Source organism: Pseudophryne corroboree, unplaced genomic scaffold, assembly GCF_028390025.1.
Source record: "Pseudophryne corroboree isolate aPseCor3 unplaced genomic scaffold, aPseCor3.hap2 scaffold_121, whole genome shotgun sequence".
NCBI classification, from domain to species: Eukaryota; Metazoa; Chordata; class Amphibia; order Anura; family Myobatrachidae; genus Pseudophryne; species Pseudophryne corroboree.
Genome location: NW_026967835.1, coordinates 1,083,183 through 1,108,741, shown reverse-complemented (window position 1 = coordinate 1,108,741; position 25,559 = coordinate 1,083,183). Strand labels below are relative to the sequence as shown.

At 48.6% G+C, this 25,559-nt stretch overlaps 27 non-coding genes and 2 pseudogenes across 27 annotated transcripts; 25 read left to right on the top strand and 4 right to left on the bottom strand.

Moving 5' to 3' along the window:
- Window positions 1-1,024: 1,024 nt before the first annotated feature.
- Window positions 1,025-1,188, top strand: LOC134992390 (U1 spliceosomal RNA). Its single transcript, XR_010196563.1, has one exon. It is a non-coding gene; the product is annotated as a U1 spliceosomal RNA (small nuclear RNA).
- A 152-nt stretch (window positions 1,189-1,340) lies between these two features.
- LOC134992355 (U1 spliceosomal RNA) lies at window positions 1,341-1,482 on the top strand (annotated as a pseudogene).
- A 692-nt stretch (window positions 1,483-2,174) lies between these two features.
- LOC134992176 (U1 spliceosomal RNA) lies at window positions 2,175-2,338 on the top strand. The gene has a single exon (XR_010196364.1). It is a non-coding gene; the product is annotated as a U1 spliceosomal RNA (small nuclear RNA).
- A 152-nt stretch (window positions 2,339-2,490) lies between these two features.
- On the top strand, window positions 2,491-2,653 carry LOC134991914 (U1 spliceosomal RNA). The gene has a single exon (XR_010196132.1). It is a non-coding gene; the product is annotated as a U1 spliceosomal RNA (small nuclear RNA).
- Window positions 2,654-3,327: 674 nt separating this feature from the next.
- Window positions 3,328-3,491, top strand: LOC134992111 (U1 spliceosomal RNA). Its single transcript, XR_010196303.1, has one exon. It is a non-coding gene; the product is annotated as a U1 spliceosomal RNA (small nuclear RNA).
- A 972-nt stretch (window positions 3,492-4,463) lies between these two features.
- LOC134992377 (U1 spliceosomal RNA) lies at window positions 4,464-4,629 on the top strand. Its single transcript, XR_010196550.1, has one exon. It is a non-coding gene; the product is annotated as a U1 spliceosomal RNA (small nuclear RNA).
- Window positions 4,630-4,781: 152 nt separating this feature from the next.
- LOC134992396 (U1 spliceosomal RNA) lies at window positions 4,782-4,944 on the top strand. The gene has a single exon (XR_010196570.1). It is a non-coding gene; the product is annotated as a U1 spliceosomal RNA (small nuclear RNA).
- Window positions 4,945-5,615: 671 nt separating this feature from the next.
- LOC134992105 (U1 spliceosomal RNA) lies at window positions 5,616-5,779 on the top strand. The gene has a single exon (XR_010196297.1). It is a non-coding gene; the product is annotated as a U1 spliceosomal RNA (small nuclear RNA).
- Window positions 5,780-5,931: 152 nt separating this feature from the next.
- Window positions 5,932-6,094, top strand: LOC134992517 (U1 spliceosomal RNA). Its single transcript, XR_010196675.1, has one exon. It is a non-coding gene; the product is annotated as a U1 spliceosomal RNA (small nuclear RNA).
- Window positions 6,095-6,765: 671 nt separating this feature from the next.
- On the top strand, window positions 6,766-6,930 carry LOC134992427 (U1 spliceosomal RNA). Its single transcript, XR_010196599.1, has one exon. It is a non-coding gene; the product is annotated as a U1 spliceosomal RNA (small nuclear RNA).
- Window positions 6,931-7,082: 152 nt separating this feature from the next.
- LOC134992421 (U1 spliceosomal RNA) lies at window positions 7,083-7,245 on the top strand. The gene has a single exon (XR_010196593.1). It is a non-coding gene; the product is annotated as a U1 spliceosomal RNA (small nuclear RNA).
- A 674-nt stretch (window positions 7,246-7,919) lies between these two features.
- LOC134992156 (U1 spliceosomal RNA) lies at window positions 7,920-8,083 on the top strand. Its single transcript, XR_010196344.1, has one exon. It is a non-coding gene; the product is annotated as a U1 spliceosomal RNA (small nuclear RNA).
- Window positions 8,084-8,235: 152 nt separating this feature from the next.
- LOC134992395 (U1 spliceosomal RNA) lies at window positions 8,236-8,398 on the top strand. Its single transcript, XR_010196569.1, has one exon. It is a non-coding gene; the product is annotated as a U1 spliceosomal RNA (small nuclear RNA).
- A 674-nt stretch (window positions 8,399-9,072) lies between these two features.
- On the top strand, window positions 9,073-9,236 carry LOC134992268 (U1 spliceosomal RNA). The gene has a single exon (XR_010196451.1). It is a non-coding gene; the product is annotated as a U1 spliceosomal RNA (small nuclear RNA).
- Window positions 9,237-9,388: 152 nt separating this feature from the next.
- LOC134992471 (U1 spliceosomal RNA) lies at window positions 9,389-9,551 on the top strand. The gene has a single exon (XR_010196633.1). It is a non-coding gene; the product is annotated as a U1 spliceosomal RNA (small nuclear RNA).
- Window positions 9,552-10,225: 674 nt separating this feature from the next.
- Window positions 10,226-10,389, top strand: LOC134992267 (U1 spliceosomal RNA). Its single transcript, XR_010196450.1, has one exon. It is a non-coding gene; the product is annotated as a U1 spliceosomal RNA (small nuclear RNA).
- Window positions 10,390-10,542: 153 nt separating this feature from the next.
- LOC134992438 (U1 spliceosomal RNA) lies at window positions 10,543-10,705 on the top strand. The gene has a single exon (XR_010196610.1). It is a non-coding gene; the product is annotated as a U1 spliceosomal RNA (small nuclear RNA).
- A 666-nt stretch (window positions 10,706-11,371) lies between these two features.
- LOC134992229 (U1 spliceosomal RNA) lies at window positions 11,372-11,535 on the top strand. Its single transcript, XR_010196414.1, has one exon. It is a non-coding gene; the product is annotated as a U1 spliceosomal RNA (small nuclear RNA).
- Window positions 11,536-11,687: 152 nt separating this feature from the next.
- On the top strand, window positions 11,688-11,850 carry LOC134992470 (U1 spliceosomal RNA). Its single transcript, XR_010196632.1, has one exon. It is a non-coding gene; the product is annotated as a U1 spliceosomal RNA (small nuclear RNA).
- A 674-nt stretch (window positions 11,851-12,524) lies between these two features.
- On the top strand, window positions 12,525-12,688 carry LOC134992314 (U1 spliceosomal RNA). The gene has a single exon (XR_010196494.1). It is a non-coding gene; the product is annotated as a U1 spliceosomal RNA (small nuclear RNA).
- A 152-nt stretch (window positions 12,689-12,840) lies between these two features.
- Window positions 12,841-13,003, top strand: LOC134992444 (U1 spliceosomal RNA). Its single transcript, XR_010196615.1, has one exon. It is a non-coding gene; the product is annotated as a U1 spliceosomal RNA (small nuclear RNA).
- Window positions 13,004-13,677: 674 nt separating this feature from the next.
- On the top strand, window positions 13,678-13,841 carry LOC134992115 (U1 spliceosomal RNA). The gene has a single exon (XR_010196307.1). It is a non-coding gene; the product is annotated as a U1 spliceosomal RNA (small nuclear RNA).
- Window positions 13,842-13,993: 152 nt separating this feature from the next.
- LOC134991921 (U1 spliceosomal RNA) lies at window positions 13,994-14,143 on the top strand (annotated as a pseudogene).
- A 685-nt stretch (window positions 14,144-14,828) lies between these two features.
- On the top strand, window positions 14,829-14,992 carry LOC134992277 (U1 spliceosomal RNA). Its single transcript, XR_010196459.1, has one exon. It is a non-coding gene; the product is annotated as a U1 spliceosomal RNA (small nuclear RNA).
- A 152-nt stretch (window positions 14,993-15,144) lies between these two features.
- LOC134992469 (U1 spliceosomal RNA) lies at window positions 15,145-15,307 on the top strand. The gene has a single exon (XR_010196631.1). It is a non-coding gene; the product is annotated as a U1 spliceosomal RNA (small nuclear RNA).
- An 824-nt stretch (window positions 15,308-16,131) lies between these two features.
- LOC134992394 (U1 spliceosomal RNA) lies at window positions 16,132-16,294 on the bottom strand. The gene has a single exon (XR_010196568.1). It is a non-coding gene; the product is annotated as a U1 spliceosomal RNA (small nuclear RNA).
- Window positions 16,295-16,446: 152 nt separating this feature from the next.
- Window positions 16,447-16,610, bottom strand: LOC134992280 (U1 spliceosomal RNA). The gene has a single exon (XR_010196462.1). It is a non-coding gene; the product is annotated as a U1 spliceosomal RNA (small nuclear RNA).
- A 4,583-nt stretch (window positions 16,611-21,193) lies between these two features.
- TRNAN-AUU (transfer RNA asparagine (anticodon AUU)) lies at window positions 21,194-21,267 on the bottom strand. Its single transcript has one exon. It is a non-coding gene; the product is annotated as a tRNA-Asn (tRNA).
- A 3,824-nt stretch (window positions 21,268-25,091) lies between these two features.
- Window positions 25,092-25,247, bottom strand: LOC134991969 (U1 spliceosomal RNA). The gene has a single exon (XR_010196169.1). It is a non-coding gene; the product is annotated as a U1 spliceosomal RNA (small nuclear RNA).
- Window positions 25,248-25,559: the final 312 nt, after the last annotated feature.

The window sequence follows — 25,559 nt, the reverse complement described above, 5'->3', positions numbered from 1 at the left end:
CGCTGATGCATTTGAAGATGCGATCCGGACCATTTGTCCAGCAGATCCCACTGAAAAGTTCTTGCATGGAATCTGCCGAATGGAATCGCTTCGTAAGAAGCCACCATCTTTCCCAGGACCATTGTGCATTGTACTGACACTTGGCCTGGTCTTAGGAGGTTCCTGACTATGTCGGATAACTCCTTGGCTTTCTCCTCCGGGAGAAACACCTTTTTCTGTACTGTGTCCAGAATCATCCCTAGGAACAGCAGACGTGTCGTCGGAATCAGCTGCGATTTTGGAATATTTTGAATCCATCCGTGCTGTCGTAGTACTACTTGAGATAGTGCTACTCCGACCTCTAACTGTTCTCTGGACCTTGCCTGCTTACTTTGTGCCTTCCAATGCACAATGCAAACTACAGGTAGTGCTGCAGGGCCCACACCCTTTTACTTGCCGTACAGAGCAGCTCTGGAGCTGTTACAGTGCCCAGCTGCTGCAAGAAATCAGCTTGAATGCTTCAGGGGCTGGGGCATAGCCAACATGAGCCCCACACCGAAGGAGGGTGGAGGTGTTTAATGCGAACTAGGGGTCATCCAAGCGCCGCAAAAGGCCGCCATGCCCTGCACGCCCCTTTTCTCTTTTCATATGCAGACGAGGGTTGAAGCCAACTTTGACCCACTGCTTGGATGACATCACCGTATGCAAATCCATCTGCTGCAGGCCTTCCCCCAGGAATGCTTGCACTAGTTGTTGCATTTGGTTTGTTGTTTGACCCACTGCTTGGATGACATCACCGTATGCAAATCCATCTGCTGCAGGCCTTCCCCCAGGAATGCTTGCACTAGTTGTTGCATTTGGTTTGTTGTTTGGGGGTGCTTCATTATTAGGCAGCCTTCTGCCCTCCCATGTTCATCTGAAAATTTGTGTTCTCCCTGCAGTTGTTGTCCCCAGATGAGAGTTCCCTTGTGCTGCCTCAGTTGAATCTCCTTTACTTGACAGAGATGTGCCTGAGCAGCGGCCCTCCCCAGCCCTATCCCAAATCATACTTATTTTGCATAGGAGATACCATGGTCATGAAGATTGTTCTCCCAGGGTGAGGTTCATTCATTGCATTCTGGGTATGCTGACCCCTGTGATTTCCCCAAATGTGGGAAACTCGACTGCATTATTTGTGGTAGTGGGGGACTGTGTTTGTGCTTTCCTCTGGTCAGCTCTGGTAAAAGTCAGATTTATTTGTCTCAGATCTTCCTCTAGCCTTGTTCTTCTTTCGAGAGTTCCCTTGTGCTGCCTCAGTTGGATCTCCTTCACTTGACAGGGGGGTACCCGAGCAGCGACCCTCCCCAGCTCTAGCCCAACTTCTACTTACCTGGCAGGTGAGATACTATGATCATGTAGGTGCTTCTCCCAGGGCAAGGCTCACCCATTGCACTCTGGGTGTGCTGCTCCTGCGATTTCCCCAAATGTGGGAAACTTGACTGCATAATTTGTGTTTCCCCTGGTCGGCTCTCATATAATTCAGATCTCTTTGTCTCAGGTCTCTCTCCAGCCTAGTTTGCTGTCTGTTTCAACTTCTCTTTTCTTGAGCCGCTCCCTTCTATGCCCTTGCGCACTATCCTGACTTCTCCCGTCTGTTTACTTTGTGCCTTCCAATGCACAATGCAAACTACAGGTAGTGCTGCAGGGCCCACACCCTTTTACTTGCCGTTCAGAGCAGCTCTGGAGCTGTTACAGTGCCCAGCTGCTGCAAGAAATCAGCTTGAATGCTTCAGGGGCTGGGGCATAGCCAACATGAGCCCCACACCGAAGGAGGGTGGAGGTGTTTAATGCGAACTAGGGGTCATCCAAGCGCCGCAAAAGGCCGCCATGCCCTGCACGCCCCTTTTCTCTTTTCATATGCAGACGAGGGTTGAAGCCAACTTTGACCCACTGCTTGGATGACATCACCATATGCAAATCCATCTGCTGCAGGCCTTCCCCCAGGAATGCTTGTACTAGTTGTTGCATTTGGTTTGTTGTTTGGGGGTGCTTCAGTATTAGGCAGCCTTCTGCCCTCCCATGTTTATCTGGAAATATGTGTTCTCCCTGCAGTTGTTGTCCCCAGATGAGAGTTCCCTTGTGCTGCCTCAGTTGAATCTCCTTTACTTGACAGAGATGTGCCTGAGCAGCGGCCCTCCCCAGCCCTATCCAAAATCATACTTATTTTGCATAGGCGATACCATGGTCATGAAGATTGTTCTCCCAGGGTGAGGTTCATTCATTGCATTCTGGGTATGCTGACCCCTGTGATTTCCCCAAATGTGGGAAACTCGACTGCATTATTTGTGGTAGTGGGGGACTGTGTTTGTGCTTTCCTCTGGACAGCTCTGGTAAAAGTCAGATTTATTTGTCTCAGATCTTCCTCTAGCCTTGTTCTTCTTTCGAGAGTTCCCTTGTGCTGCCTCAGTTGGATCTCTTTCACTTGACAGGGGGGTGCCAGAGCAGCGACCCTCCTCAGCTCTTGCCCAACTCCTACTTACCTGCCAGGTGAGATACTTTGATCATGAAGGTGCTTCTCCCAGGGCAAGGCTCACCCATTGCACTCTGGGTGTGGTGCCCCTGCGATTTCCCCAAATGTGGGAAGCTTGACTGCATAATTTGTGTTTCCCCTGGTCAGCTCTCGTATAATTCAGATCTCTTTGTCTCAGGTCTCTCTCCAGCCTAGTTTGCTGTCTGTTTCCACTTCTTTTTTCATGAGCCCCTCCCTTTTATACCCTTGTGCACTATCCTGACTTCTCCTCCTGTCTGCTTACTTTGTGCCTTCCAATGCACAATGCAAACTACAGGTAGTGCTGCAGGGCCCACACCCTTTTACTTGCCGTACAGAGCAGCTCTGGAGCTGTTACAGTGCCCAGCTGCTGCAAGAAATCAGCTTGAATGCTTCAGGGGCTGGGGCATAGCCAACATGAGCCCCACACCGAAGGAGGGTGGAGGTGTTTAATGTGAACTAGGGGTCATCCAAGCGCCGCAAAAGGCCGCCATGCCCTGCACGCCCCTTTTCTCTTTTCATATGCAGACGAGGGTTGAAGCCAACTTTGACCCACTGCTTGGATGACATCACCGTATGCAAATCCATCTGCTGCAGGCCTTCCCCCAGGAATGCTTGCACTAGTTGTTGCATTTGGTTTGTTGTTTGGGGGTGCTTCAGTATTAAGCAGCCTTCTGCCCTCCCATGTTCATCTGAAAATATGTGTTCTCCCTGCAGTTGTTGTCCCCAGATGAGAGTTCCCTTGTGCTGCCTCAGTTGAATCTCCTTTACTTGACAGAGATGTGCCTGAGCAGCGGCCCTCCCCAGCCCTATCCCAAATCATACTTATTTTGCATAGGAGATACCATGGTCATGAAGATTGTTCTCCCAGGGTGAGGTTCATTCATTGTATTCTGGGTATGCTGACCCCTGTGATTTCCCCAAATGTGGGAAACTCGACTGCATTATTTGTGGTAGTGGGGGACTGTGTTTGTGCTTTCCTCTGGTCAGCTCTGGTAAAAGTCAGATTTATTTGTCTCAGATCTTCCTCTAGCCTTGTTCTTCTTTCGAGAGTTCCCTTGTGCTGCCTCAGTTGGATCTCTTTCACTTGACAGGGGGGTGCCCGAGCAGCGACCCTCCCCAGCTCTAGCCCAACTCCTACTTACCTGCCAGGTGAGATACTATGATCATGAAGGTGCTTCTCCCAGGGCAAGGCTCACCCATTGCACTCTGATTTCCCCAAATGTGGGAAGCTTGACTGCATAATTTGTGTTTCCCCTGGTCGGCTCTCGTATAATTCAGATCTCTTTGTCTCAGGTCTCTCTCCAGCCTAATTTGCTGTCTGTTTCCACTTCTTTTTTCATGAGCCCCTCCCTTTTATACCCTTGTGCACTATCCTGACTTCTCCTCCTGTCTGCTTTCTTTGTGCCTTCCAATGCACAATGCAAACTACAGGTAGTGCTGCAGGGCCCACACCCTTTTACTTGCCGTACAGAGCAGCTCTGGAGCTGTTACAGTGCCCAGCTGCTGCAAGAAATCAGCTTGAATGCTTCAGGGGCTGGGGCATAGCCAACATGAGCCCCACACCGAAGGAGGGTGGAGGTGTTTAATGCGAACTAGGGGTCATCCAAGCGTCGCAAAAGGCCGCCATGCCCTGCACGCCCCTTTTCTCTTTTCATATGCAGACGAGGGTTGAAGCCAACTTTGACCCACTGCTTGGATGACATCACCGTATGCAAATCCATCTGCTGCAGGCCTTCCCCCAGGAATGCTTGCACTAGTTGTTGCATTTGGTTTGTTGTTTGGGGGTGCTTCAGTATTAGGCAGCCTTCTGTCCTCCCATGTTCATCTGAAAATATGTGTTCTCCCTGCAGTTGTTGTCCCCAGATGAGAGTTCCCTTGTGCTGCCTCAGTTGAATCTCCTTTACTTGACAGAGATGTGCATGAGCAGCGGCCCTCCCCAGCCCTATCCCAAATCATACTTATTTTGCATAGGAGATACCATGGTCATGAAGATTACTCTCCCAGGGTGAGGTTCATTCATTGCATTCTGGGTATGCTGACCCCTGTGATTTCCCCAAATGTGGGAAACGCGACTGCTTTATTTGTTGGTAGTGGGGGGACTGTGTTTGTGCTTTCTTCTGGTCAGCTCTGGTAAAAGTCAGATTTCTTTGTCTCAGATCTTCCTCTAGCCTTGTTCTTCTTTCGAGAGTTCCTTTGTGCTGCCTCAGTTGGATCTCCTTCACTTGACAGGGGGGTGCCCGAGCAGCGACCCTCCCCAGCTCTTGCCCAACTCCTACTTACCTGCCAGGTGAGATACTATGATCATGAAGGTGCTTCTCCCAGGGCAAGGCTCACCCATTGCACTCTGGGTGTGCTGCCCCTGCGATTTCCCCAAATGTGGGAAACTTGACTGCATAATTTGTGTTTCCCCTGGTCGGCTCTCGTATAATTCAGATCTCTTTGTCTCAGGTCTCTCTCCAGCCTAGTTTGCTGTCTGTTTCCACTTCTCTTTTCTTGAGCCGCTCCCTTCTATGCCCTTGCGCACTATCCTGACTTCTCCCGTCTGCTTACTTTGTGCCTTCCTACGCACAATGCGAACTACAGGTAGTGCTGCAGGGCCCACACCCTTTTAGTTGCCTTACAGAGCAGCTCTGGAGCTGTTACAGTGCCCAGCTGCTGCAAGAAATCAGCTTGAATGCTTCAGGGGCTGGGGCATAGCCAACATGAGCCCCACACCGAAGGAGGGTGGAGGTGTTTAATGCGAACTAGGGGTCATCCAAGCGCCGCAAAAGGCCGCCATGCCCTGCATAACCCTTTTCTCTTTTCATATGCAGATGAGGGTTCCAGCCAACTTTGGCCCACTGCTTGGATGACATCACCGTATGCAAATCCGTCTTCTGCAGACCTTCACCCAGGAATGCTTTTACTAGTTGTTGCATTTGGTTTGTTGTTTGGGGGTGCTTCAGTATTAGGCAGCCTTCTGTCCTCCCATGTTCATCTGAAAATATGTGTTCTCCCTGCAGTTGTTGTCCCCAGATGAGAGTTCCCTTGTGCTGCCTCAGTTGAATCTCCTTTACTTGACAGAGATGTGCCTGAGCAGCGGCCCTCCCCAGCCCTATCCCAAATCATACTTATTTTGCATAGGAGATACCATGGTCATGAAGATTGTTCTCCCAGGGTGAGGTTCATTCATTGCATTCTGGGTATGCTGACCCCTGTGATTTCCCCAAATTTGGGAAACTCGACTGCATTATTTGTGGTAGTGGGGGACTGTGTTTGTGCTTTCCTCTGGTCAGCTCTGGTAAAAGTCAGATTTCTTTGTCTCAGATCTTCCTCTAGCCTTGTTCTTCTTTCGAGAGTTTCCTTGTGCTGCCTCAGTTGGATCTCCTTCACTTGACAGGGGGGTGCCCGAGCAGCGACCCTCCCAAGCTCTAGCCCAACTCCTACTTACCTGCCAGGTGAGATACTATAATCAGGAAGGTGCTTCTCCCAGGGCAAGGCTCACCCATTGCACTCTGGGTGTGCTGCTCCTGCGATTTCCCCAAATGTGGGAAACTTGACTGCATAATTTGTGTTTCCCCTGGTCGGCTCTCGTATAATTCAGATCTCTTTGTCTCAGGTCTCTCTCCAGCCTAGTTTGCTGTCTGTTTCAACTTCTCTTTTCTTGAGCCGCTCCCTTCTATGCCCTTGTGCACTATCCTGACTTCTCCCGTCTGCTTACTTTGTGCCTTCCAATGCACAATGCAAACTACAGGTAGTGCTGCAGGGCCCACACCCTTTTACTTGCCGTTCAGAGCAGCTCTGGAGCTGTTACAGTGCCCAGCTGCTGCAATAAATCAGCTTGAATGCTTCAGGGGATGGGGCATGGCCAACATGAGCCCCACACCAAAGGAGGGTGGGGGTGTTTAATGCGAACTAGGGGTCATCCAAGCACCGCAAAAGGCCGCCATGCCCTGCACGCCCCTTTTCTCTTTTCATATGCAGATGAGGGTTGAAGCCAACTTTGACCCACTGCTTGGATGACATCACCGTATGCAAATCCGTCTTCTGCAGAACTTACCCCAGGAATGCTTGCACTAGTTGTTGCATTTGGTTTGTTGTTTGGGGGTGCTTCAGTATTAGGCAGCCTTCTGCCCTCCCATGTTCATCTGAAAATATGTGTTCTCCCTGCAGTTGTTGTCCCCAGATGAGAGTTCCCTTGTGCTGCCTCAGTTGAATCTCCTTTACTTGACAGAGATGTGCATGAGCAGCGGCCCTCCCCAGCCCTATCCCAAATCATACTTATTTTGCATAGGAGATACCATGGTCATGAAGATTACTCTCCCAGGGTGAGGTTCATTCATTGCATTCTGGGTATGCTGACCCCTGTGATTTCCCCAAATGTGGGAAACGCGACTGCTTTATTTGTTGGTAGTGGGGGACTGTGTTTGTGTTTTCCTCTGGTCAGCTCTGGTAAAAGTCAAATTTCTTTGTCTCAGATCTTCCTCTAGCCTTGTTCTTCTTTCGAGAGTTTCCTTGTGCTGCCTCAGTTGGATCTCCTTCACTTGACAGGGGGGTGCCCGAGCAGCGACCCTCCCCAGCTCTAGCCCAACTCCTACTTACCTGCCAGGTGAGATACTATGATCATGAAGGTGCTTCTCCCAGGGCAAGGCTCACCCATTGCACTCTGGGTGTGCTGCCCCTTCGATTTCCCCAAATGTGGGAAACTTGACTGCATAATTTGTGTTTCCCCTGGTCAGATCTCGTATAATTCAGATCTCTTTGTCTCAGGTCTCTCTCCAGCCTAGTTTGCTGTCTGTTTCAACTTCTCTTTTCTTGAGCCGCTCCCTTTTATACCCTTGTGCCCTATCCTGACTTCTCCTCCTGTCTGCTTACTTTGTGCCTTCCAATGCGCAATGCAAACTACAGGTAGTGCTGCAGGGCCCACACCCTTTTACTTGCCTAACAGAACAGCTCTGGAGCTGTTACAGTGCCAAGCTGCTGCAAGAAATCAGCTTGAATGCTTCAGGGGATGGGGCATGGCCAACATGAGCCCCACACCGAAGGAGGGTGGGGGTGTTTAATGCGAACTAAGGGTCATCCAAGCACCGCAAAAGGCCGCCATGCCCTGCATACCCCTTTTCTCTTTTCATATGCAGATGAGGGTTCCAGCCAACTTTGGCCCACTGCTTGGATGACATCACCGTATGCAATTCCGTCTTCTGCAGAACTTCCCCCAGGAATGCTTGTACTAGTTGTTGCATTTGGTTTGTTGTTTGGGGGTGCTTCAGTATTAGGCAGCCTTCTGCCCTCCCATGTTCATCTGAAAATATGTGTTCTCCCTGCAGTTGTTGTCGCCAGATGAGAGTTTCCTTGTGCTGCCTCAGTTGAATCTCCTTTACTTGACAGAGATGTGCATGAGCAGCGGCCCTCCCCAGCCCTATCCCAAATCATACTTATTTTGCATAGGAGATACCATGGTCATGAAGATTGTTCTCCCAGGGTGAGGTTCATTCATTGCATTTTGGGTATGCTGACCCCTGTGATTTCCCCAAATGTGGGAAACTCGACTGCATTATTTGTGGTAGTGGGGGACTGTGTTTGTGCTTTCCTCTGGTCAGCTCTGGAAAAAGTCAGATTTCTTTGTCTCAGATCTTCCTCTAGCCTTGTTCTTCTTTCGAGAGTTCCCTTGTTCTGCCTCAGTTGGATCTCTTTCACTTGACAGGGGGGTGCCCGAACAGCGACTTTCCCCAGCTCTAGCCCAACTCCTACTTACCTGCCAGGTGAGATACTATGATCATGAAGGTGCTTCTCCCAGGGCAAGGCTCACCCATTGCACTCTGGGTGTGCTGCCCCTGCGATTTCCCCAAATGTGGGAAACTTGACTGCATAATTTGTGTTTCCCCTGGTCGGCTCTCGTATAATTCAGATCTCTTTGTCTCAGGTCTCTCTCCAGCCTAGTTTGCTGTCTGTTTCCACTTCTCTTTTCTTCAGCCGCTCCCTTCTATACCCTTGTGCACTATCCTGACTTCTCCTCCCATCTGCTTACTTTGTGCCTTCCAATGCACAATGCAAACTACAGGTAGTGCTGCAGGGCCCACACCCTTTTACTTGCCTTACAGAGCAGCTCTGGAGCTGTTACAGTGCCCAGCTGCTGCAAGAAATCAGCTTGAATGCTTCAGGGGATGGGGCATGGCCAACATGAGCCCCACACCAAAGGAGGGTGGAGGTGTTTAATGCGAACTAGGGGTCATCCAAGCACCGCAAAAGGCCGCCATGCCCTGCACGCCCCTTTTCTCTTTTCATATGCAGATGAGGGTTGAAGCCAACTTTGACCCACTGCTTGGATGACATCACCGTATGCAAATCCGTCTTCTGCAGAACTTCCCCCAGGAATGCTTGGACTAGTTGTTGCATTTGGTTTGTTGTTTGGGGGTGCTTCAGTATTAGGCAGCCTTCTGCCCTCCCATGTTCATCTGAAAATATGTGTTCTCCCTGCAGTTGTTGTCCCCAGATGAAAGTTCCCTTGTGCTGCCTCAGTTGAATCTCCTTTACTTGACAGAGATGTGCATGAGCAGCGGCCCTCCCCAGCCCTATTCCAAATCATACTTATTTTGCATAGGAGATACCATGGTCATGAAGATTTTTCTCCCAGGGTGAGGTTCATTCATTGCATTTTGGGTATGCTGACCCCTGTGATTTCCCCAAATGTGGGAAACTTGACTGCATTATTTGTGGTAGTGGGAGACTGTGTTTGTGCTTTCCTCTGGTCAGCTCTGGTAAAAGTCAGATTTCTTTGTCTCAGATTTTCCTTTAGCCTTGTTCTTCTTTCGAGAGTTCCCTTGTGCTGCCTCAGTTGGATCTCCTTCACTTTACAGGGGGGTACCCGAGCAGCGACCCTCCCCAGCTCTAGCCCAACTCCTACTTACCTGCCAGGTGAGATACTATGATCATGAAGGTGCTTCTCCCAGGGCAAGGCTCACCCATTGTACTCTGGGTGTGCTGCTCCTGCGATTTCCCCAAATGTGGGAAACTTGACTGCATAATTTGTGTTTCCCCTGGTCGGCTCTCGTATAATTCAGATCTCTTTGTCACAGGTCTCTCTCCAGCCTAGTTTGCTGTCTATTTCCACTTCTCTTTTCTTCAGCCGCTCCCTTCTATACCCTTGTGCACTATCCTGACTTCTCCTCCCGTCTGCTTACTTTGTGCCTTCCAATGCACAATGCAAACTACAGGTAGTGCTGCAGGGCCCACACCCTTTTACTTGCCTTACAGAGCAGCTCTGGAGCTGTTACAGTGCCCAGCTGCTGCAAGAAATCAGCTTGAATGCTTCAGGGGATGGGGCATGGCCAACATGAGCCCCACACCAAAGGAGGGTGGAGGTGTTTAATGCGAACTAGGGGTCATCCAAGCACCGCAAAAGGCCGCCATGCCCTGCACGCCCCTTTTCTCTTTTCATATGCAGATGAGGGTTGAAGCCAACTTTGACCCACTGCTTGGATGACATCACCGTATGCAAATCCGTCTTCTGCAGAACTTCCCCCAGGAATGCTTGCACTAGTTGTTGCATTTGGTTTGTTGTTTGGGGGTGCTTCAGTATTAGGCAGCCTTCTGCCCTCCCATGTTCATCTGAAAATATGTGTTCTCCCTGCAGTTGTTGTCCCAAGATGAGAGTTCCCTTGTGCTGCCTCAGTTGAATCTCCTTTACTTGACAGAGATGTGCATGAGCAGCGGCCCTCCCCAGCCCTATTCCAAATCATACTTATTTTGCATAGGAGATACCATGGTCATGAAGATTTTTCTCCCAGGGTGAGGTTCATTCATTGCATTTTGGGTATGCTGACCCCTGTGATTTCCCCAAATGTGGGAAACTTGACTGCATTATTTGTGGTAGTGGGAGACTGTGTTTGTGCTTTCCTCTGGTCAGCTCTGGTAAAAGTCAGATTTCTTTGTCTCAGATTTTCCTTTAGCCTTGTTCTTCTTTCGAGAGTTCCCTTGTGCTGCCTCAGTTGGATCTCCTTCACTTTACAGGGGGGGTACCCGAGCAGCGACCCTCCCCAGCTCTAGCCCAACTCCTACTTACCTGCCAGGTGAGATACTATGATCATGAAGGTGCTTCTCCCAGGGCAAGGCTCACCCATTGTACTCTGGGTGTGCTGCTCCTGCAATTTCCCCAAATGTGGGAAACTTGACTGCATAATTTGTGTTTCCCCTGGTCGGCTCTCGTATAATTCAGATCTCTTTGTCTCAGGTCTCTCTCCAGCCTAGTTTGCTGTCTGTTTCCACTTCTCTTTTCTTCAGCCGCTCCCTTCTATACCCTTGTGCACTATCCTGACTTCTCCTCCCGTCTGCTTACTTTGTGCCTTCCAATGCACAATGCAAACTACAGGTAGTGCTGCAGGGCCCACACCCTTTTACTTGCCTTACAGAGCAGCTGTTACAGTGCCCAGCTGCTGCAAGAAATCAGCTTGAATGCTTCAGGGGCTGGGGCATAGCCAACATGAGCCCCACACCGAAGGAGGGTGGAGGTGTTTAATGCAAACTAGGGGTCAGACAAGCGCCGCAAAAGGCCACCATGCCCTGCACGCCCCTTTTCTGTTTTCATATGCAGACGAGGGTTGAAGCCAACTTTGACCCACTGCTTGGATGACATCACCATATGCAAATCCATCTGCGGCAGGCCTTCCCCCAGGAATGCTTGCACTAGTTGTTGCATTTGGTTTGTTGTTTGGGGGTGCTTCAGTATTAGGCAGCCTTCTGCCCTCCCATGTTCATCTGAAAATATGTGTTCTCCCTGCAGTTGTTGTCCCAAGATGAGAGTTCCCTTTTGCTGCCTCAGTTGAATCTCCTTTACTTGACAGAGATGTGCATGAGCAGCGGCCCTCCCCAGCCCTATTCCAAATCATACTTATTTTGCATAGGAGATACCATGGTCATGAAGATTGTTCTCCCAGGGTGAGGTTCATTCATTGCATTTTGGGTATGCTGACCCCTGTGATTTCCCCAAATGTGGGAAACTTGACTGCATTATTTGTGGTAGTGGGAGACTGTGTTTGTGCTTTCCTCTGGTCAGCTCTGGTAAAAGTCAGATTTCTTTGTCTCAGATTTTCCTTTAGCCTTGTTCTTCTTTCGAGAGTTCCCTTGTGCTGCCTCAGTTGGATCTCCTTCACTTTACAGGGGGGTACCCGAGCAGCGACCCTCCCCAGCTCTAGCCCAACTCCTACTTACCTGCCAGGTGAGATACTATGATCATGAAGGTGCTTCTCCCAGGGCAAGGCTCACCCATTGTACTCTGGGTGTGCTGCTCCTGCGATTTCCCCAAATGTGGGAAACTTGACTGCATAATTTGTGTTTCCCCTGGTCGGCTCTCGTATAATTCAGATCTCTTTGTCTCAGGTCTCTCTCCAGCCTAGTTTGCTGTCTGTTTCCACTTCTCTTTTCTTCAGCCGCTCCCTTCTATACCCTTGTGCACTATCCTGACTTCTCCTCCCGTCTGCTTACTTTGTGCCTTCCAATGCACAATGCAAACTACAGGTAGTGCTGCAGGGCCCACACCCTTTTACTTGCCTTACAGAGCAGCTCTGGAGCTGTTACAGTGCCCAGCTGCTGCAAGAAATCAGCTTGAATGCTTCAGGGGATGGGGCATGGCCAACATGAGCCCCACACCAAAGGAGGGTGGAGGTGTTTAATGCGAACTACGGGTCATCCAAGCACCGCAAAAGGCCGCCATGCCCTGCACGCCCCTTTTCTCTTTTCATATGCAGATGAGGGTTGAAGCCAACTTTGACCCACTGCTTGGATGACATCACCGTATGCAAATCCGTCTTCTGCAGAACTTCCCCCAGGAATGCTTGCACTAGTTGTTGCATTTGGTTTGTTGTTTGGGGGTGCTTCAGTATTAGGCAGCCTTCTGCCCTCCCATGTTCATCTGAAAATATGTGTTCTCCCTGCAGTTGTTGACCCAAGATGAGAGTTCCCTTGTGCTGCCTCAGTTGAATCTCCATTACTTGACAGAGATGTGCATGAGCAGCGGCCCTCCCCAGCCCTATTCCAAATCATGCTTATTTTGCATAGGAGATACCATGGTCATGAAGATTTTTCTCCCAGGGTGAGGTTCATTCATTGCATTTTGGGTATGCTGCCCCCTGTGATTTCCCCAAATGTGGGAAACTTGACTGCATTATTTGTGGTAGTGGGAGACTGTGTTTGTGCTTTCCTCTGGTCAGCTCTGGTAAAAGTCAGATTTCTTTGTCTCACATTTTCCTTTAGCCTTGTTCTTCTTTCGAGAGTTCCCTTGTGCTGCCTCAGTTGGATCTCCTTCACTTGACAGGGGGGTGCCCGAGCAGAGACCCTCCCCAGCTCTAGCCCAACTCCTACTTACCTGCCAGGTGAGATACTATGATCATGATGGTGCTTCTCCCAGGGCAAGGCTCACCCATTGCACTCTGGGTGTGCTGCCCCTGCGATTTCCCCAAATGTGGGAAACTTGACTGCATAATTTGTGTTTCCCCTGGTCGGCTCTCGTATAATTCAGATCTCTTTGTCTCAGGTCTCTCTCCAGCCTAGTTTGCTGTCTGTTTCCACTTCTCTTTTCTTCAGCCGCTCCCTTCTATACCCTTGTGCACTATCCTGACTTCTCCTCCCGTCTGCTTACTTTGTGCCTTCCAATGCACAATGCAAACTACAGGTAGTGCTGCAGGGCCCACACCCTTTTACTTGCCTTACAGAGCAGCTCTGGAGCTGTTACAGTGCCCAGCTGCTGCAAGAAATCTGCTTGAATGCTTCAGGGGATGGGGCATGGCCAACATGAGCCCCACACCAAAGGAGGGTGGAGGTGTTTAATGCGAACTAGGGGTCATCCAAGCACCGCAAAAGGCCGCCATGCCCTGCACGCCCCTTTTCTCTTTTCATATGCAGATGAGGGTTGAAGCCAACTTTGACCCACTGCTTGGATGACATCACCGTATGCAAATCCGTCTTCTGCAGAACTTCCCCCAGGAATGCTTGCACTAGTTGTTGCATTTGGTTTGTTGTTTGGGGGTGCTTCAGTATTAGGCAGCCTTCTGCCCTCCCATGTTCATCTGAAAATATGTGTTCTCCCTGCAGTTGTTGTCCCCAGATGAGAGTTCCCTTGTGCTGCCTCAGTTGAATCTCCTTTACTTGACAGAGATGTGCATGAGCAGCGGCCCTCCCCAGCCCTATTCCAAATCATACTTATTTTGCATAGGAGATACCATGGTCATGAAGATTGTTCTCCCAGGGTGAGGTTCATTCATTGCATTTTGGGTATGCTGACCCCTGTGATTTCCCCAAATGTGGGAAACTTGACTGCATTATTTGTGGTAGTGGGGGACTGTGTTTGTGCTTTCCTCTGGTCAGCTCTGGTAAAAGTCAGATTTCTTTGTCTCAGATTTTCCTCTAGCCTTGTTCTTCTTTCGAGAGTTCCCTTGTGCTGCCTCAGTTGGATCTCCTTCACTTTACAGGGGGGTACCCGAGCAGCGACCCTCCCCAGCTCTAGCCCAACTCCTACTTACCTGCCAGGTGAGATACTATGATCATGAAGGTGCTTCTCCCAGGGCAAGGCTCACCCATTGCTCTGGGTGTGCTGCTCCTGCGATTTCCCCAAATGTGGGAAACTTGACTGCATAATTTGTGTTTCCCATGGTCGGCTCTCGTATAATTCAGATCTCTTTGTCTCAGGTCTCTCTCCAGCCTAGTTTGCTGTCTGTTTCCACTTCTCTTTTCTTGAGCCGCTCCCTTCTATGCCCTTGCGCACTATCCTGACTTCTCCTCCTGTCTGCTTACTTTGTGCCTTCCAACGCACAATGCGAACTACAGGTAGTGCTGCAGGGCCCACACCCTTTTACTTGCCTTACAGAGCAGCTCTGGAGCTGTTACAGTGCCCAGCTGCTGCAAGAAATCAGCTTGAATGCTTCAGGGGCTGGGGCATAGCCAACATGAGCCCCACACCAAAGGAGGGTGGAGGTGTTTAATGCAAACTAGGGGTCAGCCAAGCGCCGCAAAAGGCCACCATGCCCTGCACGCCCCTTTTCTCTTTTCATATGCAGACGAGGGTTGAAGCCAACTTTGACCCACTGCTTGGATGACATCACCATATGCAAATCCATCTGCGGCAGGCCTTCCCCCAGGAATGCTTGCACTAGTTGTTGCATTTGGTTTGTTGTTTGGGGGTGCTTCAGTATTAGGCAGCCTTCTGCCCTCCCATGTTCATCTGAAAATATATGTTCTCCCTGCAGTTGTTGTCCCCAGATGAGAGTTCCCTTGTGTTGCCTCAGTTAAATCTCCTTTACTTGACAGAGATGTGCATGAGCAGCGGCCCTCCCCAGCCCTATTCCAAATCATACTTATTTTGCATAGGAGATACCATGGTCATGAAGATTTTTCTCCCAGGGTGAGGTTTATTCATTGCATTTTGGGTATGCTGACCCCTGTGATTTCCCCAAATGTGGGAAACTTGACTGCATTATTTGTGGTAGTGGGAGGCTGTGTTTGTGATTTCTTCTGGTCAGCTCTGGTAAAAGTCAGATTTCTTTGTCTCAGATTTTCCTTTAGCCTTGTTCTTCTTTCGAGAGTTCCCTTGTGCTGCCTCAGTTGGATCTCCTTCACTTTACAGGGGGGTACCCGAGCAGCGACCCTCCCCAGCTCTAGCCCAACTCCTACTTACCTGCCAGGTGAGATACTATGATCATGAAGGTGCTTCTCCCAGGGCAAGGCTCACCCATTGTACTCTGGGTGTGCTGCTCCTGCGATTTCCCCAAATGTGGGAAACTTGACTGCATAATTTGTGTTTCCCCTGGTCGGCTCTCGTATAATTCAGATCTCTTTGTCTCAGGTCTCTCTCCAGCCTAGTTTGCTGTCTGTTTCCACTTCTCTTTTCTTCAGCCGCTCCCTTCTATACCCTTGTGCACTATCCTGACTTCTCCTCCCGTCTGCTTACTTTGTGCCTTCCAATGCACAATGCAAACTACAGGTAGTGCTGCAGGGCCCACACCCTTTTACTTGCCTTACAGAGCAGCTCTGGAGCTGTTACAGTGGCCAGCTGCTGCAAGAAATCAGCTTGAATGCTTCAGGGGCTGGGGCATAGCCAACATGAGCCCCACACCGAAGGAGGGTGGAGGTGTTTAATGCAAACTAGGGGTCAGTCAAGCGCCGCAAAAGGCCACCATGCCCTGCACGCCCCTTTTCTGTTTTCATATGCAGACGAGGGTTGAAGCCACCTTTGACCAACTGCTTGGATGACATCACCACAAATCCATCTGCGGCAGGCCTTCCCCCAGGAATGCTTGCACTAGTTGTTGCATTTGGTTTGTTGTTTGGGGGTGCTTCAGTATTAGGCAGCCTTCTGCTCCACCCTCCTTTGGTGTGGGGCTCATGTTGGCCATGTCCCATCCCCTGAAGCATTCAAGCAGATTTCTTGCAGCAGCTGGGCACTGTAACAGCTCCAGAGACGCTCTGTAAGGCAAGTAAAAGGGTGTGGGCCCTGCAGCACTACCTGTAGTTTGCATTGTGCATTGGAAGGCACAAAGTAAGCAGACGGGAGGAGAAGTCAGGATAGTGCACAAGGGTATAGAAGGGAGCGGCTGAAGAAAAGAGAAGTGGAAACAGACAGCAAACTAGGCTGGAGAGAGATCTGAGACAAAGAGATCTGAATTATACGAGAGCCGACCAGGGGAAACACAAATTATGCAGTCAAGTTTCCCACATTTGGGGAAATCGCAGGGGCAGCACACCCAGAGTGCAATGGGTGAGCCTTGCCCTGGGAGAAGCACCTTCATGATCATAGTATCTCACCTGGCAGGTAAGTAGGAGTTGGGCTAGAGCTGGGGAGGGTCGCTGCTCGGGCACCCCCCTGTTAAGTGAAGGAGATCCAACTGAGGCAGCACAAGGGAACTCTCGAAAGAAGAACAAGGCTAAAGGAAAATCTGAAACAAAGAAATCTGACTTTTACCAGAGCTGACCAGAAGAAATCACAAACACAGCCTCCCACTACCACAAATAATGCAGTCGAGTTTCCCACATTTGGGGAAATCACAGGGGTCAGCATACCCAAAATGCAATGAATGAACCTCACCCTGGGAGAAAAATCTTCATGACCATGGTATCTCCTATGCAAAATAAGTATGATTTGGAATAGGGCTGGGGAGGGCCGCTGCTCATGCACATCTCTGTCAAGTAAAGGAGATTCAACTGAGGCAGCACAAGGGAACTCTCATCTTGGGACAACAACTGCAGGGAGAACATATATTTTCAGATGAACATGGGAGGGCAGAAGGCTGCCTAATACTGAAGCACCCCCAAACAACAAACCAAATGCAACAACTAGTGCAAGCATTCCTGGGGGAAGGCCTGCCGCAGATGGATTTGCATATGGTGATGTCATCCAAGCAGTTGGTCAAAGTTGGCTTCAACCCTCGTCTGCATATGAAAAGAGAAAAGGGGCGTGCAGGGCATGGTGGCCTTTTGCGGCGCTTGGCTGACCCCTAGTTTGCATTAAACACCTCCACCCTCCTTTGGTGTGGGGCTCATGTTGGCTATGCCCCAGCCCCTGACTTCTCCTCCCGTCTGCTTACTTTGTGCCTTCCAACGCACAATGCGAACTACAGGTGGTGCTACAGGGCCCACACCCTTTTACTTGCCTTACAGAGCAGCTCTGGAGCTGTTACAGTGCCCAGCTGCTGCAAGAAATCAGCATGAATGCTTCAGGGGATGGGGCATGGCCAACATGAGCCCCACACCAAAGGAGGGTGGGGGTGTTTAATGCGAACTAGGGGTCATCCAAGCACTGCAAAAGGCCGCCATGCACTGCATGCCCCTTTTCTCTTTTTATATGCAGATGAGGGTTCCAGCCAACTTTGGCCCACTGCTTGGATGACATCACCGTATGCAAATCAGTCTGCTGCAGACCTTCCCCCAGGAATGCTTTTACTAGTTGTTGGATATGGTTTGATATTTGATGGTGCTTCAGTATTAGGCAGCCTTCCGCCCTCCCATGTTCATCTGAAAAGATGTGGTCTCCCTGCAGTTGTTGTCCCCAGACGAGAGTTCCCTTGTGCTTCCTCAGTTGAATCTCCTTAACTTGACGGGGGAGGGGCTGCCCGAGCTGCCACCCTCCCCAGCCCTATCCCAACTCATACTTATTTTACATATTAGATCTCTTGATCATGAAGATTGTTCTCACAGGGTGAGGTTCATCCATTATATTTTAAAATAGGAAGGTACAAATTACATATTTGAATTGCATCTATGTGCTGGATTCAAATGCCCCCCCCCCTTCCTTTCTCAATTGTGCCCGTCAGCAGCTATTCTAAGGTTGCTGCCAATGGGTGTGACACATTAATTTCTTCTGTGGGGTACACTGGACTCCACAAGGATTCACATTGGGGTGTAGAGTAGGATCTTGATCTGAGGCACCAACCGGCTCAAAGCTTTTGACTGTTCCCAAGATGCTCAGCGCATCCTCCTCTATAACCCCGCTTCCATGAACAGGGAGCTCAGTTTGTAGTTGGTGCCTTCAGTAGCAGGCCACTTAACAGGGGCCTGCCTCAGGCAGCCTATTCTTAGCTATTAATTTTGACAAGAAAAGAAGAACTTGTTTTATGAGAATATACAAGGGCTGCAGCAGGCTAGGTCTAATAGACATCTTTACTGCAGCTTCATCACTCCCAGCGGCGCTGTATACTCCCGTGCCCTGGTTGCTGGGTCACTGCAGCGGAGGCTCCGGTTTCTTCCTAAGGTCAGTCACACACACACCGCCCTTCCGGATCACGAGGCCGCTGATTAAGGGGAGCGTGGCCGTAGGGGGTGGGCCGTGTGCGCACTGGGGTGGACACTGATTACTGGGCAGCCGCTCCACTAGCCACCAGGTACAGTTAAGGAGCACAGGTCTGGGGGTTTTTCTCCTATATTAACACAATTTTGTACTGCCCGCAGCGCATTGTGATAGGTAATAGGGCCTGATTCAGGTTGGATTGCAATCACAATAAGCGATCCAACTGCAAAAATTGCTAAGAGCATACGCATGTGCCTGCATGCGATCGCCTCTGCCTGTCAATCGGGGCAGGGGGGGAGAGTGGGGTCAGCAACACTCCATTTCCAAGTCAGGGATGGAGCAGTGCGGGGGCAAGGCTTCAAAATGGGGTCTGCAATGGAGGAGACACAGGGGGCGTGGTCACAGCGGCTGTATGACATCACATTCAGCCGCTGTGATCACAAAAATGGTGGCGGCTTCCTGCGCGCACATACAGTCTGCACCAGCAGGAGGCTACACCATTGTTTATGATCACGCTGAACTGCAGTGCGACTGCAATTACAGCATGGTCAAGAAGGGAGGTGTCATACTGGGTGGCCATGCCCTGTCACTGTGCAGGAGCCAGCACCGCTTACACACTAGTCCCCGGGTGCAGCCCCCAACCCCCGGGACACCCGGAGCAACAAAATGTAGATTCAGGCCACCAGGACACGCCCCTACCTATGAAATCATGCCTCCTTTTTACCATTGCGCTGCTTATTTGCACGCACTGCATTACAATCTCCCTCGCCACCTCTCTGGGTGTCACCAGTGATAGTGACACCTCTGCCATGCTTGTAGCAGCTGGTCCAAAGATCTATGCCTCAAGCCCTGAGTGTTTGCCCTTGTGACTTGTTGATCATCATAGCGAAGCAGATGCTTACAGAAAACTGCAGGGGCTTAGATTGAAAATAAAAAAAATTGATGGGTATAAGGTAGAGAGGAGCGGGTTCGGTTCTCCGAGAACCGAATTCCCCACGAACTCCACGTGGTTTACACTGGTCTGAGGCAGGCTCGGTTGTTCCCGCCTGACTCGGAAAACCTGAACAAGGGAAAATGTCATCATCCCGCTGTCGGATTCTCGCGAGATTCGGATATTATATATAGAGCTGCGCGTTGCCGCCATTTTTACTCGTGCATTGAAGAGAGAGCGGAGAGGACGTGGCTATGTTCTCTCAGTGGAAATCTCAATATCAGTGCTCAGTATTAGTGGTTACTTATTGCTGCTCAGTAATACTAGTAGTGTGTCTCTCCTGCTCAGTGTCAGTTCTCAGTAGTATCCTCATCAGTGCTCAGTATCACTGCTCATTGTCTTGTGCTGCATTGTGGTGCTCAGCATACTACAGTACATTACTAATAGTCCAGTGCTGCATCTTGCTGCTCAGTGTCAGTTCTTGTATCCTCATCAGTGCTCACTATCACTGCTCATTGCATTGTGGTGTTCTGTATACTACAGTAATATAGTAACATATAGTATCATAGTTTTTGAGGTTGAATAGAGGCAAATTGCCCATCGTGTTCAACCTGTTTTAAGTTGTGATGATTCTACATACTTGCTGAATAATGTTTTATGACTAGTTAGCTACTATAACTCATGTTACCCCCGGATTAACCATGTTGATATTTTAAGTATTATAACCTTGGATAGCTTTTTCATTCAGAAATGTATCCATTCCTTTTTTAAATCCAATTACAGAGTCCGCCATTACCACCTTCCCTGGCAGGGAATTCCACATCCTGATTGCCCTAACAGTGAAGAACCCTTTCCTCCATTGCATTCTGAACTTTCCTCCAGTCGCAGCGAGTGACCACGTGTTCTTTTAATAAATAATTCCTCTGATAACTCTTTGTTATGTATCTTTACATATTTGAAGATATTAATAATATCTCCTCTTAGGCACCTCTTTTCTAGTGTATACATATTCAGCCTAGTAAGTCTTTCCTTATAGTCCAGTACTTTTAGGCCTTTAATCAATTTAGTCTTCAGGATCTCTCGGACTTCCATGAGCAGCAGAGTAGTGCAATGGAAGGATGCTGGGCCCATAACCCAGAGGTCGATTAATCGAAACTATCCTCTGCTATGTGCATTTTTTTTTTATAATTAAAGTAATCAAAAACTGGGATTGATATTTTGGCTCTTTTATTTTTACTTAAAGTACAATAACTTTTATCATTTTAATTTGTTTTAATAGTATATTGACAGCATTGTTTTCTTTAAAAAATCCACTTAATTTTCTTTACCCTATTACTGAAATGGTAATTGACAAAAACAAACTACATTGTCACCATAAGAGCAATGCAAAATGTACAAGTGATATATTAAAATCATCTTCCATCTTGAATTTCAATGATGCATTGGGACAACAATTTTGTGAGAAACATCTTCACCCATAAAGAAAGATTTTCTTAATTCCTTATCTGTGTGCTGATTAGATATTACCTTGTTTTCACATTAAACAGACTTCCACATGAGAAAGCAGCAAGGATGCAGTAACGTTTATGTTTCCTGGTGTCAACCTGTATTATTTCAGTAGACATTGAAATGAGGATGCATCTTGCTGCCTTTCCAATGTAGCAAGTTTAATTCAGTAATAGGTGAAAAAACATTCCTACAAAGGTGTTAATCAGAGACTTGGCTTTGTGGACACTTTTCAGAGAGCAAATTTGTTAGCATAAAAATAAAGTCAGAAAATGAAGAGCTGTTTAATCACTCAATTGGACTTTTCTGCCAGCATAATTTTTTTTTCTCTGCAACCCACTGCTAAATTGTGCTTCCTAGCTGTTTTTTATAAAATCACGTAATCAAATCTAACTCTGATTACATCAGAGAAGGCCAGGTACCCTACACCATAAGAGGGGGTTTGAAAATTTGACTTGTCTACTTAAAGATCACCAAAATCTGATCACAAGGTCAATTACATCCCTGGGTGGGATTGAACCACCAACCTTTTGGTTAATAGCCAAACATGCTAACCGATTGCACCACAGAGACACCTCGTAAAAGTCCATTCAGACAAAGGCTAATAAGCATTCATCTAGAACGTTTCCTAGAAAAACTTTAAAAAGTCAATAATCTGGAGAGTTTTTGTAAGAAACACATTGGTACTTTCCCATGATGAGTGAGTGCTTCAGGATCTCTTGCACTTACATGAGCAGCAGAGTACTGCAACGGAAGCATGCTGGGCCCATAACCCAGAGGTAGGCAGATTGAAACTATCCTCTGCTATATGCATTGTTTTTTGTTAATTAAAGTAATCCAAAACTGGGATTGATATTTTGGCTCTTTTATTTTTACTTAAAGTACAATAACTTTTACCATTTTAATTTGTTTTAATAGTATATTGACAGTATTGTTTTCTTTCAAAAATCCACTTAATTTTCTTTACCCTATTATTAAAATGGTAATTGACAAAAACAAACTACATTGTCACCAGAAGAGCAGTACAAAATGTACAAGTGATATATTAAAATCATCTTTCCAGCTTGAATTTCAATGATGCTTTGGTGCAACAATTTTGTGAGAAACATCTTCACCCATACCCAAGACTTACTAGGCTGAATATGTATACACTAGAAAAGAGGTGCCTAAGAGGAGATATTATTAATATCTTCAAATATGTAAAGATACATAACAAAGAGTTATCAGAGGAATTATTTATTAAAAGAACACGTGGTCACTCGCTGCAACTGGAGGAAATTCAGAATGCAATGGAGGAAAGGGTTCTTCACTGTTAGGGCAATCAGGATGTGGAATTCCCTGCCAGGGAAGGTGGTAATGGCAGACTCTGTAATTGGATTTAAAAAAGGAATGGATACATTTCTGAATGAAAAAGCTATCCAAGGTTATAATACTTAAAATATCAACATGGTTAATCCGGGGGTAACATGAGTTATAGTAGCTAACTAGTCATAAAACATTATTCAGCAAGTATGTAGAATCATCACAACTTAAAACAGGTTGAACACGATGGGCAATTTGCCTCTATTCAACCTCAAAAACTATGTTACTATATGTTACTATATTACTGTAGTATACAGAACACCACAATGCAATGAGCAGTGATAGTGAGCACTGATGAGGATACTAGAACTGACACTGAGCAGCAAGATGCAGCACTGGACTATTAGTAATGTACTGTAGTATGCTGAGCACCACAATGCAGCACAAGACAATGAGCAGTGATACTGAGCACTGATGAGGATACTACTGAGAACTGACACTGAGCAGGAGAGACACACTACTAGTATTACTGAGCAGCAATAAGTAACCACTGATACTGAGCACTGATATTGAGATTTCCTCTGAGAGAACATAGCCACGTCCTCTCCGCTCTCTCTTCAATGCACGAGTAAAAATGGCGGCAACGCGCAGCTCTATATATAATATCCGAATCTCGCGAGAATCCGACAGCGGGATGATGACATTTTCCCTTGTTCAGGTTTTCCGAGTCAGGCGGGAACAACCGAGCCTGCCTCAGACCAGTGTAAACAACGTGGAGTTCGTGGGGAATTCGGTTCTCGGAGAACCGAACCCGCTCCTCTCTACCTTATACCCATCAATTTTTTTTATTTTCAATCTAAGCCCCTGCAGTTTTCTGTAAGCATCTGCTTCGCTATGATGATCAACAAGTCACAAGGGCAAACACTCAGGGCTTGAGGCATAGATCTTTGGACCAGCTGCTACAAGCATGGCAGAGGTGTCACTATCACTGGTGACACCCAGAGAGGTGGCGAGGGAGATTGTAATGCAGTGCGTGCAAATAAGCAGCGCAATGGTAAAAAGGAGGCATGATTTCATAGGTAGGGGCGTGGCCTGGTGGCCTGAATCTACATTTTGTTGCTCCGGGTGTCCCGGGGGTTGGGGGCTGCACCCGGGGACTAGTGTGTAAGCGGTGCTGGCTCCTGCACAGTGACAGGGCATGGCCACCCAGTATGACACCTCCCTTCTTGACCATGCTGTAATTGCAGTCGCACTGCAGTTCAGCGTGATCATAAACAATGGTGTAGCCTCCTGCTGGTGCAGACTGTATGTGCCCGCAGGAAGCCGCCACCATTTTTGTGATCACAGCGGCTGAATGTGATGTCATACAGCCGCTGTGACCACGCCCCCTGTGTCTCCTCCATTGCAGACCCCATTTTGAAGCCTTGCCCCCACACTGCTCCATCCCTGACTTGGAAATGGAGTGTTGCTGACCCCACTCTCCCCCCCTGCCCCGATTGACAGGCAGAGGCGATCGCATGCAGGCACATGCGTATGCTCTTAGCAATTTTTGCAGTTGGATCGCTTATTGTGATTGCAATCCAACCTGAATCAGGCCCTATTACCTATCACAATGCGCTGCGGGCAGTACAAAATTGGGTTAATATAGGAGAAAAAACCCCAGACCTGTGCTCCTTAACTGTACCTGGTGGCTTGTGGAGCGGCTGCCCAGTAATCAGTGTCCACCCCAGTGCGCACACGGCCCACCCCCTACGGCCACGCTCCCCTTAATCAGCGGCCTCGTGATCCGGAAGGGCGGTGTGTGTGTGACTGACCTTAGGAAGAAACCGGAGCCTCCGCTGCAGTGACCCAGCAACCAGGGCACGGGAGTATACAGCGCCGCTGGGAGTGATGAAGCTGCAGTAAAGATGTCTATTAGACCTAGCCTGCTGCAGCCCTTGTAGATTCTCATAAAACAAGTTCTTCTTTTCTTGTCAAAATTAATAGCTCAGAATAGGCTGCCTGAGGCAGGCCCCTGTTAAGTGGCCTGCTACTGAAGGCACCAACTACAAACTGAGCTCCCTGTTCATGGAAGCGGGGTTATAGAGGAGGATGCGCTGAGCATCTTGGGAACAGTCAAAAGCTTTGAGCCGGTTGGTGCCTCAGATCAAGATCCTACTCTACACCCCAATGTGAATCCTTGTGGAGTCCAGTGTACCCCACAGAAGAAATTAATGTGTCACACCCATAGGCAGCAACCTTAGAATAGCTGCTGACGGGCACAATTGAGAAAGGAAGGGGGGGGGGGCATTTGAATCCAGCACATAGATGCAATTCAAATATGTAATTTGAACCTTCCTATTTTAAAATATAATGGATGAACCTCACCCTGTGAGAACAATCTTCATGATATAGAGATCTCATATGCAAAATAAGTATGAGTTGGGATAGGGCTGGGGAGGGTGGCTGCTCGGGCAAGCCCCTCCCCCGTCAAGTTAAGGAGATTCAACTGAGGAAGCACAAGGGAACTCTCGTCTGGGGACAACAACTGCAGGGAGACCACATCTTTTCAGATGAACATGGGAGGGCGGAAGGCTGCCTAATACTGAAGCACCATCAAATATCAAACCATATGCAATAACTAGTACAAGCATTCCTGGGGGAAGGTCTGCAGGAGACGAATTTGCATACGGTGATGTCATCCAAGCAGTGGGCCAAAGTTGGCTGGAACCCTCATCTGCATATGAAAAGAGAAAAGGGTTATGCAGGGCATGGCAGCCTTTTGCGGTGCTTGGATGACCCCTAGATCGCATTAAACACCCCCACCCTCCTTTGGTGTGGGGCTCATGTTGGCCATGCCCCATCCCATGAAGCATTCAAGCTGATTTCTTGCAGCAGCTGGGCACTGTAACAGCTCCAGAGCTGCTCTGTAAGGCAAGTAAAAGGGTGTGGGCCCTGCAGCACTACCTGTAGTTTGCATTGTGCGTTGGAAGGCACAAAGTAAGCAGACGGGAGAAGTCAGGATAGTGCGCAAGGGCATAGAAGGGAGCGGCTCAAGAAAAAAAGAAGTGGAAACAGACAGCAAACTAGGCTGGAGAGAGACCTGAGACAAAGAGATCTGAATTATACGAGAGCCGACCAGAGGAAACACAAATTATGCAGTCAAGTGTCCCACATTTGGGGAAATCGTAGGAGCAGCACACCCAGAGTGCAATGGGTGAGCCTTGCCCTGGGAGAAGCACCGTCCTGATTATAGTATCTCACCTGGGTGTGCTGCCCCTGCGATTTCCCCAAATGTGGGAAACTTGACTGCATAATTTGTGTTTCCCCTGGTCGGCTCTCATATAATTCAGATCTCTTTGTCTCAGGTCTCTCTCCAGCCTAGTTTGCTGTCTGTTTCCACTTCTTTTTTCTTGAGCCCCTCCCTTCTATACCCTTGTGGACTATCCTGACTTCTCCTCCTGTCTGCTTACTTTGTGCCTTCCAATGCACAATGCAAACTACAGGTAGTGCTGCAGGGCCCACACCCTTTTACTTGCCTTACAGAGCAGCTCTGGAGCTGTTACAGTGCCAAGCTGCTGCAA